Below are 24,722 nucleotides of genomic sequence, written 5' to 3'. Positions count from 1 at the left end.
ATTCCATGCAAATGGAAATCAAAAGAAAGCTGGAGTAGCAATTCTCATATCAGACAAAACAGACTTTAAAATAAAGACTATTAGAAGAGACAAAGAAGGACACTACATAATGATCAAGGGATCAATCCAAGAAGAAGATAGAACCATTGTAAATATTTATGTACCCAACATAGGAGCACCTCAAAACATAAGGCAAATGCTAACAGCCATAAAAGGGGAAATCAACAGTAACACAATAATAGTAGGAGAGTTTAACAACCCACTTTCACTAATGGACATATCAAACAAAATGAATATACATAAGGAAAAACAAGCTTTAAATGACACATCAAACAAGACGGACTTACTTGATATCTATAGGACAGTCCAACCAAAATCAATAGAATACACTTTCTTCTCAAGTGCTCATGGAACACTCTCCAGGATAGATCATATCTTGCGTCACAAATCTAGCCTTGGTAAATTTAAGAAAATTGAAATTGTATCAGGTACCTTTTCTGACCGCAAAGCTATAAGACTAGATATCAATTACAGGAAAAAAAATCTGTAAAAATACAAACACATGGAGACTAAACAATACAGTACTTCATAACCAAGAGATCACTGAAGAAATCAAAGAGGAAATCAAAAAACACCTAGAAACAAATGACAATGAAAGTACGATGACCCTAAACCTATGGGATGCAGGAAAAACAGTTATAAGAAGGAAGTTTATAGCAATACAATCCTACCTCAAGAAACAAGAAACATCTCAAATCAACAACCTAACCTTACATCTAAAGCAATTAGAGAAAGAAGAACAAAAAATCCCCAAAGTTAGCAGAAGGATAGAAACCATAAAGATCAGATCAGAAATACATGAAAAAGAAATGAAGGAAATGATAGCAAAGATCAATAAAACTAAAAGCTGGCTCTAAACAACATTGATAAACCATTAGCCAGACTCATCAAGAAAAAAAGGGAGAAGACTCAAATCAATAGAATTAGAAATGGAAAAGGAGAAGTAACTGACACTGCAGAAATACAAAGGATCATGAGAGATTACTACAAGCAACTCTATGCCAATAAAATGGACAACCTGGAAGAAATGTACAAATTCTTATAAAAGCACAACCTTCTGAGACTGATCCAGGTGGAAAGAGAAAATATAAACAGACCAATTACAAGCACTGAAATTGAGACTGTGATTAAAAATCTTCCAACAAACAAAAGCTCAGGACAGATAGCTTCCTAGGCAAATTCTATCAAACGTTTAGAGAAGAGCTAACAGCATTCCTTCTCAGACTCTTCCAAAATATAGCAGAGGCAGGAATACTCCCAAACTCATTCTACAAGACCACCATCACCCTGATACCAAACCAGACAAAGATGTCACAAAGAAAGAAAACTACAGGCCAATATCACTGATGAACATAGATGCAAAAATCCTCAACAAAATTGTAGCAAACAGAATCCAACAGCACATTGAAAGGATCATACACCATGATCAAGTGGGGTTTATCCCAGGAATGCAAGAATTCTTCAATACAAATCTTCAAAACAAATTATACAAATTTGTTTTGAATTTTGAATTCAATACAAATTCTTTGTATTGAATTTGTATTTGTATTCTTCAAATACAAATTTGAAATTGTATTCTTCAAATACAAATTCTTCAAAAACAAATCAATTAATGTGATAAACCGTATTAACAAATTGAAGGAGAAAAAACATATAATCATCCCAATAGATGCAGAAAAAGCTTTCAACAAAATTCAACACCAATTTGTGATAAAAACCCTCCAGAAATTAAGCATAGAGTGACCTTACCTCAACATAATAAAGGCCATAAATGACAACAGCCAACATTGTTCTCAATGGTGAAAAACTGAATCCATTTCCTCTAATATCAGGAACAAGACAAGGTTGTCCACTCTCACTATTATTATTCAACATGGCTTCGGAAATTTTAGCCACAGAAATCAAAGAAGAAAAAGAAATAAAAGGAATCCAAATCAGAAAAGAAGAATTAAGCTGTCACTCTTTGCAGATGACATGATACTATGCATAGAGAATCGTAAAGATGTTACCAGAAAACTACTAGAGTTAATCAATGAATTTGGTAAAGTAGCAGGACACTAAATTAATGCACAGAAAACTCTTGCATTCCTCTACACTAATGATAAAAAATCTGAAAGAGAAATTAAGGAAACACTCCAATTTACCCTCAAAACAAAAAGAATAAAATACCTAGGAATAAACCTCCCTAAGGAGACAGAAGACCTGTATGCAGAAAACTATAAGACATTGATGAAAGAAATTAAAGATAATACAGACAGATGGGGAGATATACTATCTTCTTGGATTGGAAGAATCAACATTGTGAAAATGACTACACTACCCAAAGCAATCTACAGATTCAATGCAATCCCCATCAAACTACCAATGACATTTTTCACAGAACGAGAACAAAAAGTTTCACAATTTGTATGGAAACACAAAATACCCCAAATAACAAAAGCACTCTTGAGAAAGAAAAACTAAGCTGGAGGAATCAGGCTCCCAGACTTTAGACTATATTACAAAGCTATAGTAATCAAGACAGTATGGTACTGGCACAAAAACACAAATATAGGTCAATGGAACAGGATAGAAAGCCCAGAGATAAACCCACGCACATATGGTCACCTTATTTTTGATAAAGAAGGCAAGAATATGCAATGGAGAAAAGACAGTCTCTTTGATAAGTGGTGCTGGGAAAACTGGACAGCTACATGTAAAAGAATGGAATTAGAACACTCCCTAACACCATACACAAAAATAAACTCAAAATTACTTAAAGACCTAAATGTAAGGCCAGACACTATAAAACCCTTAGGGGAAAACATAGGCAGAACACTCTATGACTTTAATCAGAGCAAGATCCTTTTTGACCCACCTTCTAGAGAAATGGAAATAAAAAGAAAAATAAACAAATGGAACCTAATGAAACTTAAAATGTTTTGCACAGCAAAGGAAACCATAAACAAGATGAAAAGACAACCCTCAGAATGGGAGAAAATATTTACAAATGAAGCAACTTACAAAGGATTAACCTCCAAACTTTACAAGCAGCACATGCAACTCAGTATCACAAAAACAAACAACCCGATCCAAAAATGGGCAGAAGACCTAAACAGACATTTCTCCAAAGAAGATATACAGATTGTCAACAAACACATGCAAGGATGCTCAACATCACTAATCATTAGAGAAATGCAAATCAAAACTACAATGAGATATCACCTCACACAGGTCAAAATGGCCATCATTAAAAAATCTACAAACAATAAATGATGGAGAGGCTGTGGAGAAAAAGGAACCCTCTTGCACTGTTGGTGGGAATGTAAATTGATACAGCCACTATGGAGAACAGTGTGGAGGTTCCTTAAAAAACTAAAAATAGAACTGCCATATGACCCAGCAATCCCACTACTAGGCATATACCTTGAGAAAACCATAATTCAAAAAGATACATGTACTACAGTGTTCATTGTAGCACTATTTACAATAGCCAGGACATGGAAGCAACCTTAGTGTCCATCGATAGATGAATGGATAAAGGAGATGTAGCACATATATACAATGGAATATTACTCAGCCATAAAAAGGAACAAAATTGAGTTATTTGTAGTGAGGTGGATGGACCTAGAGTCTGTCATACAGAGTGAAGTAAGTCAGAAAGAGAAAAACAAATACCATATGCTAACACATATGTATGGAATCTAAAAAAAAAAAAAAATGGTTGTGAAGAACCTAAGGGCCAGAAAGAAATAGATGCCGATGTAGAGAATGGACTTGAGGACATGGGGAGGGGGAAGTGTAAGATGGGACGAGGTAAGAGAGTAGCATGGACATATATACACTACGAAATGTAAAATAGATAGCTAGTGTGAAGCAGCCACATAGCACAGGGAGATCAACTTGGTGTTTTGTGACCACCTAGAGGGGAGGGATAGGGACGGTGGGAGGGACATGCAAGAGGGAGGAGATATGGTGATATATGTATATTTACAGCTGATTCACTTTGTTATAAAGCAGCAACTAACACACCATTGTAAAGCAATTATATTCCAATAAAGATGTAAAAAAAAAATGATGGTGAATTCTATTCTATTGCCATATCATGAGTCAGAGCAGCCTGAACATGTCTTTATGATTGAGGAAGGATGGATTTAATAAGCTTTTCACTTATGCTATGCATGTTTGTAGATATTGGTGATACAAATATGAAAAAATGTACATCCAACACTGTTGGTTGTTGTCATCATCCACTTACCTGCTTTCTTTGCTGGGCTTCTCATTTGTAAGTCCAGGTTTCCTCTGTATAACTCAGGAAAGGTAACCCCTGTCCCTGGTCTATGCGTAAACCATGCTTAACCTAAGTTTAAGCCAACCAGCATGGTTCCATTTTATGTACTGGAAATGAGTATTTGGCCCAGTTTTGGCTAATATAACCTGAGGGGGATTCAGTAGGGAAAATTCTAGAACATTTTCATTTAAAAAAAAGCTAGAAATGAAAGAATAAAGGAAGCAAAGAAAGAAGGATGGAAAGAAGAAAAGAAGGAAGAAAGAAAGGAAAGGATGAGAGATGTCATCACTTCTTTTCAGTCAATGTGTGATACACAGTCACACCCCTATTTTGGAAATACTGAGGAACGTTTATATTTCTACACAATCCATCTAAAGTCTATAGTGATCCACTACCTTTAACAGTAAATGATCAGAAATTAGATGATAGATCAAATGATAATGACCACAGCTAGATTTAGTAAGTCTGCAGTTGTTTTGGTATCTATAGTCTTTAAAATATATGATTCTGATACTGATTTTTACAATGTGTGATCTATATAGTCACAATAAATGCCTGTAGTTGAGCATGGTGTAGAACATGGTAATTTTATTTATTTAAATGTCTAAATAAGACTTTACAGCTAATCTTTTGTGGAGATATCAATCTATGAAGGAGCTACACATCCCAAAAATCAATATAAAGTGAACTTGCAGTGGCATTAAGTAGCATCACTAAAAAAACAAAAACAAAAAAAAAAAAAAATCCATGACTGCAATACAATTTTCCATCTTCGGAGATATAATTTATATAGGTAGGTGTTTGAAACACAATATTCCACATGAGATTTAATCAGTTTTAAATTCTTCAAGTCAACGAAAATCAGGAGGAAATAATAAATAGATGATTATCTCAAGTATTCAAAATGAAGTTAAATCACAAAGTCACTATTAAAAACATTTTTTCACTTTGATTTGTATACGTTACTTTGTAGATAAATACAGTCAACTTAAAGAAGCATGCTGAACACTTTCCCCAAATGATCATAAACTTAAAGGACTCTTAGCAGGCTGTGGGGCACCTCATATACTAAAACTACTTCCTCTTATGACCACTTTTAAAGAGAAAAGAGTGTTTTATCAATAAATATTGAAATTGAACTTTAGAAAGATAGACAGGGCACATAAAAGTAGTTCTTGTTTCTCTGAAAGTGCCTAGAAATGAAAGAAGGCTTCTTTTTAAATCATAGTAGTTTAAAAAACAAGAAAGTATATTCTCAGAGAAAATTAAATAAATACTAGAAAATGGAAATTCCTTAAAGATACAAAGCAGGCAGATGTATTCAACTAAGAAAACAAATCTCAAGTACCTGTTGAAGAGTCAGGTATTTATTATTAGATATTATTTATCTATTAGGATGCTCCAGTTTCAAAAATGATGAATACCAAGAACAGTATAAGGACCTATGATAACCTTTACTGTGCTTGTTGAAGAATAGTACATGGCAGAACAGGGCTGGTTACGTTCCTCTTTGCTACCCAGCCTGTGCTCTGATTTCAATCACCAAGGTCTTTTCCCACAGATTAAAGCAACTAAGAAGTTGGGTTAAAGAGAATATGAGGTACCCATATTGCAAGCTTCTCAGCAGCCACAACAAAGGCTTCCATTGAAAACTCCTGGCAGCACTCTATTTCCATGAATCACTAGAAATAAATTCCTAACATCAAGAGCCACTCTTTTGTTTCCATCCCTTAATCTTGCATAAATTCTAATGGCCAGTTCTAAGCCAGGAGCATACATTGAAAGGGATTCTGTAAATATAGAATCCAGTTTATCTCAGTTACATTAGCACGTTTTTAAGACATTTCCCAAAGGGGCTTGAAAACGAAGAGCAAAGATTACACATTTTTGCCAAATTCTAGTTTGTTGTAAATAAATACGCATATAATATATTTTTCTTTTAAAATAAAAATGACTTATTTTGCTTCCTGAGGAAAATACTCTCACAACTTAGATTACCTAATTTATCAAATAGAAGCATTCCAATGAGAAAATAGATATTGCATTTTGCCATACATTAATACTGAGACATAAATAAGGAATAGCAATATGAGGTTTTAAAATAAGTATTCCCTATGCAATCATATCATGGACACATACAAAGTCAGATGGAAAGTAAATGACTCATAGATTGTATACTCTCTGTCACTATGGATTGTATACTCCCTGTCACTAATCTAGTGTTTAAGCCTAATAAAAAAAAATGTATGGCATATATTCAGGTTTTCCTGAGTTTGTCCAAACTTGTTTACTACATTAGGAAAGGAAGCAGACTAAATAGATACACCAAACTCTAGATATTTTATTCAAGAGTAAAAAGACAGAAAACAAACACACACACATTCCACCCTGTGTTAGGCAGAATAATGGCTCCCTAAAAGATGTATATGTTCAAATTGCTGGAACCTGAATTAAGATTGCACATGGAATGAAGGTTGCTAATTAACTGACTTTACCTTGGAAAGATTATCCTGGGTCATCTGGGTAGGCCTAACGTAATCATAAAGTTCTTGCATAGTGGATGAGGGAGGCCGACGTGGAGGTTGGAGTCATGCAATGAGAAAAGACCTCGACCTGCTGTTGCTGGCTTTGAAGATGGAGAGAGAACAGCATGAGGTAAGCAGTGCCCAGGTCTTGGAGTTACACACATCTGGCTGAATACTGTGAAAAAGGTTAAGATGGAGGATGGTGGTCATACTTTTTGGGAGAACAATCAAGAATAGAGTCACAAAGCCTCAAAGCATGAAGTATACACAGGAGTGGTGAAAATATTATGTAAACTTTGATATAATTCAGAAATATATTATCTAGCCAGATAAAAATGTATCAGCAAAAAGGAAATAATTACATAAGACTTGATGCACTATATAAGGGTGGAAAATACATGGAGTCAACAAGATCTAGTTTCAAAATCCATAACTGCCACTGACCAGCTGTGTATATATACATAATATATAACACATATAATAATAATATATATACACATATATAAAGAGAGGCACACTTATCATTTCAAGTACCAGATTAATGATCCATAAAATGGGTAAGGACACAATTTTATGATGAATATTGTGAAGATAAAGCAACGATATTACAAAAAGATGAGTACATTGCCTAAAACATAAAAAAAAGTCTGTAAATATTAGCTACTGATGGCAACAAAATATTTAAGCTGTTATTGAGAAAAAAAAGTTAGATTTCATGAGGAAGTAATCTGTGAGGAAATTTAGGAAGAAAGAAGAATTAATTGATTAGAAGATGTGTAAGTAATGTATTCTTATTATTAATTCTGTAAATTGAAATAAATCCTTATCATATTTCATTAGAAATATAGCCGATGGATAAATCTATAAAAATATTGAATCACTACATTGTACACCTGAAACTAATATAACATTGTAAGTCAGCCATACTTCAATAAAAAAAAGAAATATATCCTAAATAAGAAGTTTTTAATTCAATAACTTTATTATACTTTATTTTATTTTTACTGTATCTTCTTTCTTTCTGTCTTTTTTCCTTCTTTCCCTCCTTCCTTCCTTCCTCCCTCCCTCCCTCCCTTTTTCTTTCCTTCTTGCCTTCTTTCCTTCTTTGCTTCTTTCTTTCTTTCTTCCTTCCTTCCTACCCTCCTTTCCTTCTTTCTTTCCTCATACTTCTACTAATTCCCTCTACTTTCTCTCCCTTTTATCCTGAGCCTGTGGATGAAAAGCTTTTGGTGCTCCAGCCAGGAGGCAGGGCTCTGCCTCTGAGGTAGGACAGCCAACTTCAGGACACTGATCAACAAGAGACCTCCCAGCTCCACATAATATCAAACGGCGAAAATCTCCCAGAGACCTCCATCTTAACACCAGCACCCAGCTTCACTCAACGACCAGCAAGCCACAGTGCTGGAAAACCTATGCCAAACAACTAGCAAAACAGGAACACAACCCCACCCATTAGCAGAGAGGCTGCCTAAAATCATAATAAGGCCACAGACACCCCCAAACACACCACCAGACGTGAACCTGCCCACTAGAGAGACAAGATCCAGCCTCATCCACCACAACACAGGCACTAGTCCCTTCCACCAGGAAGCCTACACAACCCACTGAACCAACCTTAGCCACTGGAGACAGACATCAAAAACAGGAGGAACTACAAACCTGCAGCCTGCAAAAAGGAGACCCCAAACACAGTAAGATAAGCAAAATGAGAAGACAGAAAAACACACAGCAGATAAAGGAGCAAGATAAAAATGCACCAGACCTAACAAATGAAGAGGAAATAGGCAGTCTACCTGAAAGAGAATTCAGAATAATGATAGTAAGGTTGATCCGAAATCTTGGAGATAGAATGGACAATAGATTGGACAAAATGCAAGAATCAGTTAACAAGGACCTAGAAGAACTAAAGATGAAACAAGCAACGATGAACAACACGATAAATGAAATTAAAAGTACTCTAGATGGGATCAATAGCAGAATAACGGAGGCAGAAGAACGGATAAGTGACCTGGAAGATAAAATAGTGGAAATAACTACTGCAGAGCAGAATAAAGAAAAAAGAATGAAAAGAACTGAGGACAGTCTCAGAGACCTCTGGGACAACATTAAACGCACCAACATTCGAATTATAGGGGTTCCAGAAGAAGAAGAGAAAAAGAAAGGGACTGAGAAAATATTTGAAGAGATTCTAGTTGAAAACTTCCCTAATATGGGAAAGGAAATAGTTAATCAAGTCCAGGAAGCACAGAGAGTCCCATACAAGATAAATACAAGGAGAAATACGCCAAGACACATATTAATCAAACTGTCAAAAATTAAATACAAAGAAAGCATATTAAAAGCAGGAAGGGAAAAACAACAAATAACACATAAGGGAATCCCCATAAGGTTAACAGCTGATCTCTCAGCAGAAACCCTACAAGCCAGAAGGGAGTGGCAGGACATACTGAAAGTGATGAAGGAGAAAAACATGCAGCCAAGACTACTCTACCCAGCAAGGATCTCATTCAGATTTGATGGAGAAATGAAAACCTTTACAGACAAGCAAAAGCTGAGAGAGTTCAGCACCACCAAACCAGCTTTACAACAAATGCTAAAGGATCTTCTCTAGGGAAGAAACACAAGAGAAGGAAAAGACCTATAATAACGAACCCAAAACAATTTAGAAAATGGGGATAGGAACATACATATCGATAATTACCTTAAATGTAAATGGACTAAATGCTCCCACCAAAAGACACAGATTAGCTGAATGGATACAAAAACAAGACCCTTATATATGCTGTCTACAAGAGACCCACTTCAGACCTAGAGACACATACAGACTGAAAGTAAGGGGATGGAAAAAGATATTCCATGCAAATGGAAACCAAAAGAAAGCTGGAGTAGCAATTCTCATATCAGACAAAATAGACTTTAAAATAAGGACTATTAAAAGAGACAAAGAAGGACACTACATAATGATCAAGGGATCCATCCAAGAAGAAGATATAACAATTGTAAATATTTATGCACCCAACATAGGAGCACCTCAATACATAAGGCAAATACTAACAGCCATAAAAGGGGAAATCGACAGTAACACATTCATAGTAGGGGACTTAAACACCCCACTTTCACCCATGGACAGATCATCCAAACTGAAAATAAATAAGGAAACACAAGCTTTAAATGATACATTAAACAAGATGGACTTAATTGATATTTATAGGACACTCCATCCAAAAACAACAGAATACACATTTTTCTCAAGTGCTCATGGAACATTCTCCAGGATAGATCATATCTTAGGTCACAAATCAAGCCTTGGTAAATTTAAGAAAATTGAAATTGTATCAAGTATCTTTTCTGACCACAACGCCATGAGACTAAATATCAATTACAGGAAAAGATCTGTAAAAAATACAAACACATGGAGGCTAAACAATACACTACTTAATAATGAAGAGATCACTGAAGAAATCAAAGAGGAAATCAAAAAATACCTAGAAACAAATGACAATGGAGACACAACGACCCAAAACCTGTGGGATGCAGCAAAAGCAGTTCTAAGGGGGAAGTTTATAGCAATACAAGCCCACCTTAAGAAGCAGGAAACATCTTGAATAAACAACCTAACCTTGCACCTCAAGCAATTAGAGAAAGAAGAACAAAAAAACCCCAGAGCTAGCAGAAGGAAAGAAATCATAAAAATCAGATCAGAAATAAATGAAAAAGAAATGAAGGAAACAATAGCAAAGATCAATAAAACTAAAAGCTGGTTCTTTGAGAAGATAAACAAAATAGATAAACCACTAGCCAGACTCATCAAGAAAAAAAGGGAGAACACTCAAATCAATAGAATTAGAAATGAAAAAGGAGAGGTAACAACTGACACTGCAGACATAAAAGAGATCATGAGAGATTACTACAAGCACCTCTATGCCAATAAAATGGACAATCTGGAAGAAATGGACAAATTCTTAGAAATGCACAACCTGCCAAGACTGAATCAGGAAGAAATAGAAAATATGAACAGACCAATCACAAGCACTGAAATTGAAACTGTGATTAAAAATCTTCCAACAAAGAAAAGCCCAGGACCAGATGGCTTCACAGGCGAATTCTATCAAACATTTAGAGAAGAGCTAACACCTATCCTTCTCAAACTCTTCCAAAATATAGCAGAGGGAGGACCACTCCCTAACTCCTTCTACGAGGCCACCATCACCTTGATACCAAAACCAGACAAGGATGTCACAAAGAAAGAAAACTACAGGCCAATATCACTGATGAACATAGATGCAAAAATCCTCAACAAAATACTAGCAAACAGAATCCAACAGCACATTAAAAGGATCATACACCATGATCAAGTGGGGTTTATTCCAGGAATGCAAGGATTCTTCAATATACGCAAATCTATCAATGTGATAAACCATATTAACAAATTGAAGGAGAAAAACCATATGATCATCTCAATAGATGCAGAGAAAGCTTTTGACAAAATTCAACACCCATTTATGATAAAAACCCTGCAGAAAGTAGGCATAGAGGGAACTTTCCTCAACATAATAAAGGCCATATATGACAAGCCCACAGCAAACATCATCCTCAATGGTGAAAAACTGAAAGCATTTCCACTAAGATCAGGAACAAGACAAGGTTGCCCACTCTCACCACTATTATTCAACATTGTTTTGGAAGTTTTAGCCACAGCAATCAGAGAAGAAAAGGAAATAAAAGGAATCCAAATTGGAAAAGAAGAAGTAAAGCTGTCACTCTTTGCAGATGACATGATCCTATACATAGAGAACCCTAAAGATGCTACCAGAAAACTACTAGAGCTAATCAATGAATTTGGTAAAGTGGCAGGATACAAAATTAATGCACAGAAATCTCTGGCATTCCTATATACTAATGATGAAAAATCTGAAAGTGAAATCAAGAAAACACTCCCATTTACCATTGCAACAAAAAGAATAAAATATCTAGGAATAAACCTACCTAAGGAGACAAAAGACCTGTATGCAGAAAATTATAAGACACTGATGAAAGAAATTAAAGATGATATAAATAGATGGAGAGATATACCATGTTCTTGGATTGGAAGAATCAACATTGTGAAAATGACTCTACTACCCAAAGCAATCTATAGATTCAATGCAATCCCTATCAAACTACCACTGGCATTTTTCACAGAACTAGAACAAAAAATTTCACAATTTGTATGGAAACACAAAAGACCCCGAATAGCCAAAGCAATCTTGAGAACGAAAGAAGGAACTGGAGGAATCAGGCTCCCTGACTTCAGACTATACTACAAAGCTACAGTCATCAAGACGGTATGGTACTGGCACAAAAACAGAAAGATAGATCAATGGAACAGGATAGAAAGCCCAGAGATAAACCCATGCACATATGGACACCTTATCTTTGATAAAGGTGGCAGTAATGTACAATGGAGAAAGGACAGCCTCTTCAATAAGTGGTGCTGGGAAAACTGGACAGGCACATGTAAAAGTATGAGATTAGATCACTCCCTAACACCATACACAAAAATAAGCTCAAAATGGATTAAAGACCTAAATGTAAGGCCAGAAACTATCAAACTCTTAGAGGAAAACATAGGCAGAACACTCTATGACATAAATCAAAGCAAGATCCTTTCTGACCCACCTCCTAGAGTAATGGAAATAAAAACAAAAATAAACAAATGGGACCTAATGAAACTTCAAAGCTTTTGCACAGCAAAGGAAACCATAAACAAGACCAAAAGACAACCCTCAGAATGGGAGAAAATATTTGCAAATGAAGCAACCGACAAAGGATTAATCTCCAAAATTTACAAGCAGCTCATGCAGCTCAATAACAAGAAAACAAACAACCCAATCCAAAAATGGGCAGAAGACCTAAATAGACATTTCTCCAAAGAAGATATACAGACTGCCAACAAACACATGAAAGAATGCTCAACATCATTAATCATTAGAGAAATGCAAATCAAAACTACAATGAGATATCATCTCACACCAGTCAGAATGGCCATCATCAAAAAATCTAGAAACAATAAATGCTGGAGAGGGTGTGGAGAAAAGGGAACACTCTTGCACTGCTGGTGGGAATGTGAATTGGTTCAGCCACTATGGAGAACAGTATGGAGGTTCCTTAAAAAACTACAAATAGAACTACCATATGACCCAGCAATCCCACTACTGGGCATATACCCTGAGAAAACCAAAATTCAAAAAGAGTCATGTACCAAAATGTTCATTGCAGCTCTATTTACAATAGCCCGGAGATGGAAACAACCTAAGTGCCCGTCATCGGATGAATGGATAAAGAAGATGTGGCACATATATACAATGGAATATTACTCAGCCATAAAAAGAAACGAAATTGACCTATTTGTAATGAGGTGGATAGACCTAGAGTCTGTCATACAGAGTGAAGTAAGTCAGAAAGAAAAAGACAAATACCATATGCTAACACATATATATGGAATTTAAGAAAAAAATGTCATGAAGAACCTAGGGGTAAAGCAGGAATAAAGACGCAGACCTCTTAGAGAACGGACTTGAGGTTATGGGGAGGGGGAAGGGTGAGCTGTGACAGGGCGAGAGAGAGTCATGGGCATATACACGCTAACAAACGCAGTAAGGTAGATAGTTAGTGGGAAGCAGCCGCATGGCACAGGGATATTGGCTCGGTGCTTTGTGACAGCCTGGAGGGGTGGGATGGGGAGGGTGGGAGGGAGGGAGACGCAACAGGGAAGACATATGGGAACATATGTTTATGTATGACTGATTCACTTTGTTATAAAGCAGAAACTAACACACCATTGTAAAGCAATTATACCCCAATAAAGATGTTAAAAAAAAAAAAAAAAAAAAAGAAATATAGTCTATTTAATGAATAGTAGCACATGGTAATAAGTTAGTTTCTATTTGATGCCGTTCATTTTCTAATCTGATAAAAGATTTCTGCTAAATGTTACAGTAGTTAGGAAGGTCTTCACTAATGCAATAAAGAATTTTATAAAATAGAATCATAATCACCTAAAATGAGCATAATATAAATGTCCTGATGCAAATATTTTCCAAAATATAAAAAAATTCTGTCTTTGATAGTTGTTACAATAACATATTTCACAGATACTATTCTAAAAGAGACCCTTCAAAAAAGAAACAGGAGATGTGACACTCCTATAGTCATATAAATTTAGGGAACATTCTATAATATAACCCCTCTTGAAGAGCCACAGTGCTCAAACACATGAAACTTACTAAGGTTCTATGGAGTCCTGCTCTAGTAAAACTATTTAACTTTGTCTAGCATAGTCTTTTAAAAAAAAATTCCATTATTCTACTACAAAAAAAAATCATTTATGTAACACTTATGTAACATGCCATGGAACAATTCTTCCCTGGAAAAATACTTTGCAGTATACAGACTTAGATTAGGATAAGATAATAAAACAAATCTGTTGTTTTTTTAAAATTCTTTGTTTTTAATGAATGATATTCCATGGAAGTTTCTGCAACAATGGAAATATTCTCTATCTGTGATATCCAATACAGTAGGCACAAAAAATTTGTTTAATTACTGTTGGTTGAAATAATTAAATACATAGTGATATTTAGGAATTATGGGCTTGTATAAACTGCAGAAAATGATACAATTTTCACATTTTAAAGGACTTAAAATGCCACTTAAACCAAACTTTTAACAAGTGCAAGTATTTGAGCTGTAATACAATATCATATTGTTATCAAACATAGCCATTTTGTATCAAAGACTCACTATCTCAAAAGTTGAGGAAATTCCTATCATTTTTGCAAAGCTATAATTCTTAGAATATTCTTCCTTATATTAGACTGAAATGTGATTTTCCATATACTACACACCTTGATAGGAGTTCAGAATAACAATAAATTACACACAGTGCAGCTTTTACATCAAACACTGAAACACAAACTGACATAGAGAATGAAAAGATTTATATAACTTAATCAAATCTCTTCAAGTTTAACATGAGACTTTGGAGTGAACTATTGTTATCTGCAAAAAATGATGTAACAGTCATAAGAAATGCAATATTCTATATATATGTATATTTATATATACTTCCCCAATCTTTAAATTAAATGTTAAACTCAACATCACCTGACCAAAGACAGTATAATTTATATGCAAAACATTTTGGCTCACTGTGAAACCAGTATAATTTACTCACACCAATAAAAGTAATTGCTGAAAAGAAAGATTTATTATTCAGTCAATCCAATATATTATAAACACAAACCAATATACAGTGGCAATCAATTTATTATACTATATAAAGCATTTCATGTGGAAACCAATTTATAATAAACGAAAGACTTAGTGCCGACCACATTTTTAAAAAGCTTGATATAATTTTCACATAAATTCCATGCAAAAAATTAAAACTTGACTTTATAGATATCTCAGAGAGAAACACTACTCTTTTTCTGTGTGCCATCAGATTCCAAAATAGTCAAATATTTGTAAAAACTAGGTTTCTTTTTTTTTTCCATTGTGAATATGAAAGAAAGGAATTATTAACGAAACAGAGGTAGATTCTCCTTTAAAAGCTTAGAATTCTTCAAATTTGGTAAGTAGTGGAACGCACTATGAAATAGCAGCTGCAGAAGCACATTTTTGCTGACTTCAATTTTATTTAAAGAAACAATTTAGCAGGACAAATTTTGCAAACACTAACACATTTCTCCAATTCACATTTTAGATTTGCTGTCGCCAAAGGAGCACTTGCCAAAGTAATAAAGCCTTTGTAACTTGAAATGGGTAGGTGTTTCTAAAATATTTCAATTTTTTTTATATATAACTCTGAGAGATATGGGTCAAAACAGATTTTAGGTATGCAAAGTAGACATTTAGAGGCAGTCACAACGTCCTCTCTCATGCAATCCCATCTCTTCTGTCCTTTACACATGAATAATTATGTTCAGAGCTGTCTATGGATTAACCAGCATGGAAGAAAAAAATCAGGCAGGGAAATTTTAGGGGACAGTCTTCCAAATTCATTTCAATGTGATTCAACTAATTCAGATTTATTAAGGTGTGTCCATTTTACTGCTGATGAGACAAGTAAAAATAATAACCCTATACATCATGGTGGCAAGTCATTGACCCCAAGTATCTTTCAGGATTTCTTCTAAAATTAATGACAAGAGCAACTAGTCTAAAACCTGTGAGCCTAGATTATGTGGGACTAACTTTAATTTTAAGGTGCTCAATTAATACCCAATATGAGTTATATTTTAATATTAAAATTATTCAGGGCTTCCCTGGTGGCGCAGTGGTTGAGAGTCCGCCTGCCGATGCAGGGGACACGGGTTCGTGCCCCGGTCTGGGAAGATCCCACATGCCGCGGAGCGGCTGGGCCCGTGAGCCATGGCCGCTGAGCCTGAGCGTCCGGAGCCTGTGCTCTGCCAGGGGTGAGGGCACAGCAGTGAGAGGCCTGCGTATCGCAAAAAAAAAAAAAAAAAAAAAAAAAATTATTCATAATTCTAGGTAATCTGGTGACATGGGCAGATGCTTCCTTTTAAAGTGATAATTTATTTTATAAAAGTAAGCTTCTCACTGTTCCTTAATATTATGAAGGCTTGTTAAACCAATTAAACAAGGAGGACATTAGACTGAGGTTGCTCTAATGTCATAGTGACCTGCAGAAGAAAATTAAAATCTGATCTTGAAATTGCCTCAAGGTTACAAAATGAAACTTAAGTACAACCAATCACAAATATCCAACTAGGCTCTAAGCTACAGCCAATCAATAGTTTTCTTACCTTGCTTTTGCCTTTTTTTTATAAAAGTCTCTCCCCACTCCCCAACCCCACCCAGCTCCTGCCTGCAGAGCCCTCCTAACCACTTCCACTTTGGTGCTGCCTAAAAGGAATGGATTTTGCTCAAATAAACTTAAAAATTTTAATCTGCTTCAGTTTATCTTTTAACAGGCTTTACTTTTATACTCTCAGTTTAAAATGTTTTCATACAGTTTCTCAGCCAGTCAAAATCCTGGTCACTTTTTGCTAGTATTGAATTTTATTTTCTTTCTCATGCCTACCATTTCTTATTATAAAATGACTGAATTTTAAGTTTGGAAATGATACCAAGAAGGACCCTGTGGGGTTCCTGGGCACAAAAACCTTTCTGTATCTCCCATTTCTTGATTACAGGATATAGCTAGTAACTTAAGGGTATAAACCTGAGTCAAGTTGCCCAGTTTTGAATCTTAACTCTACCAAGGACTTAGGCAAAGTACTTAATCTTCAAGTGCTTTGTTTTCTTCATTTATTAGCTGAAGATAATAAGATCTTAATAATTTAATAAGATTGAATGAGGAAAAAAGGTTATGTTAATAACATACTTATTACTTAGATGGCCATATAGTAAGAACTTTGTAAGAACTTACTAACTAAATAATATTTATGAAGTCTTTAAAATACTAGACTTTCAAGGCACATTTGCAAATATGTGCTTTTAGTGAAGTGAGCACCCCTTACTACATTCCAAATTCAAAGACTTCACTGATGGCCTTATTCCTAAATACAATATAATAGTTTGATTGGTCAGCCTGAAGAGGACATAACATGATGTGGAATCTGCTATTTAGTATTTGTTCTGAGGATATTTTAGAAGTCAAGGGATTGATATGGTATAGAATTAACTAAAAAGAAATACACGTGTTTATTGTTCCAGAGAGGTAAAACTAGATGAGCAATGGTTCTGTTACCAAGTCCAAGGTCATATTGCTCATTGCACAGTAGACCAACAAATTGAAAGATGGGCTGTTGGGGCAAGAAATAGTGACTTTATTTGGAAAGCCAGTAGACTCAGAAGATGATGGATTAGTGTCTCAAAGAAAGATCTTGCCCAGGTTTGGATGCTAGTTTCTTCTATAGAATGAAGAGGGAAAGGTGAGGAGGTCAAGTAAAAAAGGCAGTTAAGTTGTTACAAATATTTTCTGGTTCCAGCCAAAGTCTGGAGGGGATGTGTTAGTTTCTTCTTCCCTGCAACCATTCACAGAAGGGCCTGGTTAGGATGTTCCCTGTGAGCTTAAACAAAGATATTTTAGTTTAACATTCAAGCGTGGGAGGCAGGGTTCCCAGAGATGGGCCATTACTTATACTTTAAACTATAGGCAACATCACTCTAGTGATTAACTTGTAGCAAAAGCAATAGAATACAAAGATTAAAGTAAAATAAGTGGATCCAATATGGGTCAGATTTATTCTTCTCTGTTACAGTTCCAGGAACCCCTCATACTAAGATCAGCAGATACTCAAGTCCTTTATACAAAATGCAGTAGTAGAGTTGGACATCCACATCCAGAGATATGAACCCAAGGATACAGAAGGTCTGCTGTACCTATAATGTTATTGTTAGAGAGTAAAACAAAAATAGAAAATAATTTCAGTATGATTAAGGATTACAGATGTTAGCTGCTATAAAAGAAGAAAAGGAAAGTAGGTTGAATGTGGAAATTAAGGTGTATTTGACCTCCTCCTTTCATTCTAAAATGCTTTGCTCTTTAGGTCTTGTCTGGGCTTTGTATGCTATAGAAGCTGAAGAAAATATTAACTGAAAATTACTAGTTGTGGTGCAATTTTATTCCCAAGTTAGATGATCTTGTTTCCTGAGAGTTTGAATTGGAAATCCATGATTTATGGATGTGACCTTCTCCAGCTGGACCCTAGAATAGTCTTCTTTGGGAATTCCAAATCAGGAGCAAAGAGCAATTTACAATGAGGCAAATTCCTCTCTCTGTGGAATGTAGCATTTTGGGAGTGATTTTTTACAACTTAGCTGTGCTTGTGACAGTCTTAAGAGTGCTTTACATACATGCATGTCTGCATATACAAACTTGGATTTATTTTATTATTAATTCCCCAGAATTAAATATTTATATACCAACTGAATAGAAATCCATAAGCAAATTATTTACATTATATCCCCCCCAAACTGTCCACATAAACAAATTGAAAATATTAATGTTTTAAAATCTAGCACAGAAATAATAGTTAATATTCCTAAGTCTATCTGATCAGTTGTTGATGGGTCATTGGAATACAGTTATTTCAGAGAGACAAACCATTATAAAATAGATTTCATGTCCATTAACTTTTAACTGGTATTTGTTATTAAGCAGGGGAGAAGAGTAAAAGAGTGAAAAGGAACTAATAGTTATTCAGCACCAAAATTCAGCTAACCACTAAAAGTTTTAAAAAGGGTCTGCCACTAATATTGTTTAATAAACATATCTGTATTTAAAATAACAGCAAACCCTTACTGAGAGCCTATTATGTGCCAGTGACTGTTCCAAATATTAACTCATCTAATGTGTACTAGTTTACTTAATGCTCATAATAACTCTAAGAACTAGATGAAAAAATGAGGCAGAGAAAAGCCAAGTAACTTGCCTAAGATCACACAGCTAGTAGTGGTAGAGTCAGGAATCATACCCAGGGTGTATGATCACACACTCTATGCCATTAACTCTTATATTGCCCTGCTTCACATTAACTCATATTTGTATATATATACTAGGTTCAGAAGGCAAAACAATTTATATTTTTGCCTTACTGAGTTTCTCTAGCCCCAGAAAAACTTTGTCATTATGTAAAAGAATTTTTCCTCAGAGATGAGAGCACATTTAGGTCATTTCAGATGTTTTCTTATCTACTTCAAAAAAATAAAAGATTATTTCAGCCAAGACATCGAAAAACCTGTGGACCTGAGTTGTTTTGAAAGTCAAGAAGGACAAAAGAGGCTGCTAGTCCTTGGGTAGCCATCATCTTACTAGGAAGATGGTGCTTTGAGATTCCTGTTGCAAGTGATGCAACTGGAAACGGATTCTTTAAAAAATAAGTCTAAAATTCAAAAAACTCTTTTAATTAAATGTGAATAACCTTAACAAAAAGTAACAATGAAAGTTTATTTACAAAAACTATTTTGTCATTTAATGAAGATGTGAGCAAGTTTGTGTTTGTTAGGTGGAGATGATCTAGTGAAGACTTATTTTTGTCCTTAAATATAAATGAAAAGCATACTAGTTTGCAAATTCTTCTAAGAAATGGATTACAGGGATGTGATGAAAAAGGAAATAAAGAAAACATATTTTAAGAGAATTTACATGCATTTTAAAATTTCTTTGATTTTTCTTTTTCTTTCTTTGATTTTCATTGTCATTGCCCATCATTGCAAGCCCCTATCTGCTATAAGTTAGTCAGAAAATTAGTTGAGTCATTCACAGTCCTTCCCTGACAGCACAGTGACATCTCACAGGAGTACGTTTTGACACACTCATTAGTAAGATCATAGTACATTTTTCCTTCAATTACATTTATATTTTTTATAAAATATAAATTATATTTATATTATTATACAGTTATATTTAGTTGGTGGCCTTGACAATTTTTCTGCAGAATTACTACTTTATTTAAATGAGAAAGAAAGATACCATTGATATGTATTTGCTTAAAATAATATGTATATAATATATAAAAATATGTTAATAAGATGTGTGCATAAGTAGAAAAAGTGCTTTCCCCAGGTTTTAATATTTTTAAAAGGCTGTTGAAATATTTTATTTTCTGATTTTGCGATTCAATAATCTTTTATATCTGTCTCTGTATATAAGGCATATTGTAGCACTTTAAAACAGTCAGAAATATAAGAGTCTTAGTCTCCAAGATCTCCGAGTATGAATTAATTTATTATACTTAGCGGAGTTTAAAATATATTTTAAAAAGATTACAGAGTTTTTGGAACTTTCATAAAACATTTACTGACAGAAAAATTTACTACCCTAAAATCAAAGCTATTATTTAAATTTCTTCTTTTTCATCACCACAGTCATCATCATCATCATCATTTTTGTGTCAACAATCAACCATCACCAGCTCCATCTTTCATTACAGCTGCTTTTATTTACCAGCATTATATATGTCTTTCTCCAAACACTTACCTTCAGAAGCACCCATGTCCAAATGATTAATATTGGTTTTCCTCATCAAACGTTGCCTACTCCTTTTCTATTTTTTAAGAAATAGACTTTGATTCATTCCTCTTCTTCATATTCATCTCGTTTTCATTGCTTCTCCTTTTCATCCACTCCATTTTCTTCCACTCCCTCCTTCCTTCATTTCACAACAATTGTGACTGACAAAATCCGGCCAAGAACTTTAGGCTAGTAGGGGAGACAGATAAGTAAACAGGCTACAACTGTACAACCTGACAAATCTTCAGTAAGCACAGCTACTATGAGAATCTATAAAAGGAACCTGTGCCAGGCTTAAGACATCAGGATGTAACAAGAGAAAAGAATACATACATATCTTTTAAGCTGAATCTGCAAAGTTCATTATCAAAATTAGTGATAGGGGACTGAATCCAGATGCTTAGTTATAAATTCATTTAGAATATATTTCCGGAATTATCATGATGACATACCAGTCTCATCAGTTTGAAACTGACTTTTAGGTAGGTGCTAGTTGATCAGTTGACCAGTTCACCCTAAGGGTTATGTTGGAATCACAAAGTAGGTCATGATCCATAATCAGCAATAACTCCTGGAGAGTGTCATCGTTAACAGTGACAGGTGAACTAATGACAAATAAGTCTCTCTAAATCTTTGCCTTCTTTTTGCACATCTCTGAAAGAAAATGAAATTGCTTGAAAAATTCAACGAACATGCTCTCCTATCACTAGGCACTCTTCAGTTAATATTGTGCTATGATGCAAAAGAATATGGAGTAGTAAATGTGAACCTTTATACTACATTAAATAATATTTTATGAACAGAAATAGAGCATATAATATCTGCCTCAAAGGGGAAGAACATGAGAATGTGGAATAAGATGTAATTTATTTTCTTAAAATGGCTCTTGTCTATTATATTTCAGTTCCATCTCTCTTTATAATAGATATTCTTATCAGACATTTATCTGCCATCACTTTCTGACATAATACACATCTTGTGATTTCCAGTTTTATCACACAATAAACTTTTTTTATGTCCTCAAAAATAACTAGTTAGAATTGACTAAAAATAATCCACAGTATTATCATAGATGTTTCAAGCTAGAATACTGATTCTTTGAACAGTAACTGGCTACAGAGAACAGATTTTGGAGGATTTTGAAGGATTCTGTCAAAACATCCTCAAGGGGTTTTATAGCTTTTATTTATACTTAAATTACAAAGAGAATTTGTTAAGGTCATTACATGAAAACAAAAACAAGACAAAAAAAAACCAGTTTCCCTTTATATTTCAGCATATTTTGGCAGTTTTCTCCGTATTAATAATTGTGGTTAATATTAGTATAAAAATTACTTGAGCTACATCATTTTGTTAACTTGCTTGTGACACAATTAAAGATCAGCAATGACTTTCTGCTTAATTATAATACAAACTCAAAACAGGCTGAATTTCAAAACATCACACAGAATGATACTCTAGCCAAATCTACCAAACTTGATAATTTTTGCCCCATCTGTGAAATGTCTCCTTTTCCCTAACTTTGGCTTTACAATCATCATCACCATCATGTTACTAAAAGCTTCTAAAATCCTATTTCGTCTAAAAAGCCCTACCAGTAAAGAAATCCAATCTGCGACTTGTTCGTCTCAGGTAGTCCTGAAATGCCTGTGGATTCTTCCTCTTACAAAATTAACTAAAATTATGTACTTTTCTATTCTTGGCATACTTGATTATTTTATAAAATGAGTAACAACAAATAACAATTGTTCTGCTTGTAGATGGCTTATCTGGATACAGGACAGATTGAATCTACCAGATTTGATGAACAACTTAGGGAAATTAAACATTTAGACATTATACCCAGTTTTATGCCAAGCCAATTAAAAAAAATGCCTACCAGCGTGGCAAATAATTGATTAGCTTTAATATGACAAAATCATGTCTTTGTTATATGCTCATTGCCTTTTTTTTTTCTGTCTCTGTATGATCTAAAGTCAAATGAAGTTTAACATCTGTAGTAGTATAAATATAGAGCAAGTGGCCTGATGCTATAGAAATCTTTTGAATGAGTATTTTACTGTATCTCTACAAATTCCAAAGAGTACGACTCTTGTGTTAGACAACCAGGGTTTGACTCCTGATCCAATCTGTACTAGCTTCATTGCTTTGAGCACCAAACTGTAAAATGGTAATGATTGCACAACTTAATACATTTATAAGGTGTAAAGCACTTAGCACACTAGTTGGCATGTAATACTTAAATGTCAATTGTTACTTTTACGGCCCAAAATAGAAAGGTCTATCAAATAAATAGAATGTTTTACATATAGATGCATTAGTACATTCATTTTGACTATTTCATATATACATATATCGTAAACAGAAAACTACTACAAGGCAGAGATAAATCTTAAACTCTTCCTACAAGCTATCTATCACACAATCTCTATAACTAATTTCTTACCAATAGCTTTTATAGATTATGGTGTGAACAGATACACAAAACCCACTTAATTTTTTTCCAAGAAATTATAATTATAATTCAAGAGAACACAGCCTATATGACTTTCTGTGAAAGAAAACCCTTTGGTGCCTAAAATTACTATAGGACTCTACTCTGTGCATTACCCAGTGTCATTATTAAAACCTCACATTCAATGTTATGAATTCACACTATTTTTATAAAAATATTTTAAGTACATATTTGTTTCTTGAATTCAAGGTTAAGAAAAACTCTCTGAAAAGCAGGATAGTAAAAGCAAAACAATAGTTTGAACACACTTAGGATTTCATAATATAGTGCCATGAAAACTGGTGTAGAATTTAAAAATTGTGGCAGATAGCCAAAAGGTTTGCAATAACAATGAGTTCTAGATAATTAAAACATTAGATTGGCAGTGTTTTGGAATGTGTTTATCCTTTAAGTGAAATATTTTACTTATTATTTGAAATTTATTAATTCACAAAAACAAACCTCACAACATTTATTACATACCAATACTAAATAATGATTTATTTTGGAAATCAAAGAAACCAAGATTTTATTTTAAAGATATCCTAAAATATAGTATTTGGTTCCAAATAGCCAGAAGTTTATTGTGCATTTGCATTTTTTAATATGCCTTGTGTATATTTGAAAGAGTAAAACCCATTCTGGAGAGTCCAAGATGCAAAATTTCACTCTTGATTTATTGACTAGAGTTATTTTTAGTTTCCTGTATATTTTCAAGAGACTTGAGAAGTTGTTAAAGGATTTTAATTTTGCTTAGTATCTAAAATAGAAAAGTAAGACAAAAGTTCTAAGATATTAGTGGTATTTGGGACTTATTTGGAAGATATAAGAGCTGAAGTTATCCTAAGATTTATTTCTAAGCTTTTTCAAACTCCTCCCAATTATATTAAAAAGCACACACATAAAACTTAATGTAGAGTTGTGGGGAAAAATCTATCTTAAGTATTAAGGAAGCTAAACTATAAACTATTTAAACATTACTTGTAATGTCTACATCTTATTTTATGAGTACAAAGACAAATAATGAAAAACAACTCTTTCTAAAAATGTCATTCAGACCTGAAAAATACTTCAAAGCCACAAAAGGTTAAATTTTATACAGGTTTTATTTTAGGAAAAAATCATGCATTAAATTATTCAGTCTGTTTTATTTATATTTGAAGCTTCAAGGCTCTAGAGGTGGTAAGCCTGGTAGTAATTTAATTTCCATAAGAACTCCATGATGGTGGCATTGTATAGTGTTATCTTAAATTCTTGGTTTCTGTACGTTGGCTTTTGTTGCATAATAAATCACCTCAAAATTTAGTGGTTTAAGAAAATAATATTTCTTTAGTTCATAGTTCAGAGAAT

Source organism: Tursiops truncatus, chromosome 5, assembly GCF_011762595.2.
Source record: "Tursiops truncatus isolate mTurTru1 chromosome 5, mTurTru1.mat.Y, whole genome shotgun sequence".
NCBI classification, from domain to species: domain Eukaryota; kingdom Metazoa; phylum Chordata; class Mammalia; order Artiodactyla; family Delphinidae; genus Tursiops; species Tursiops truncatus.
Note: the sequence above shows the minus strand (reverse complement) of the source record.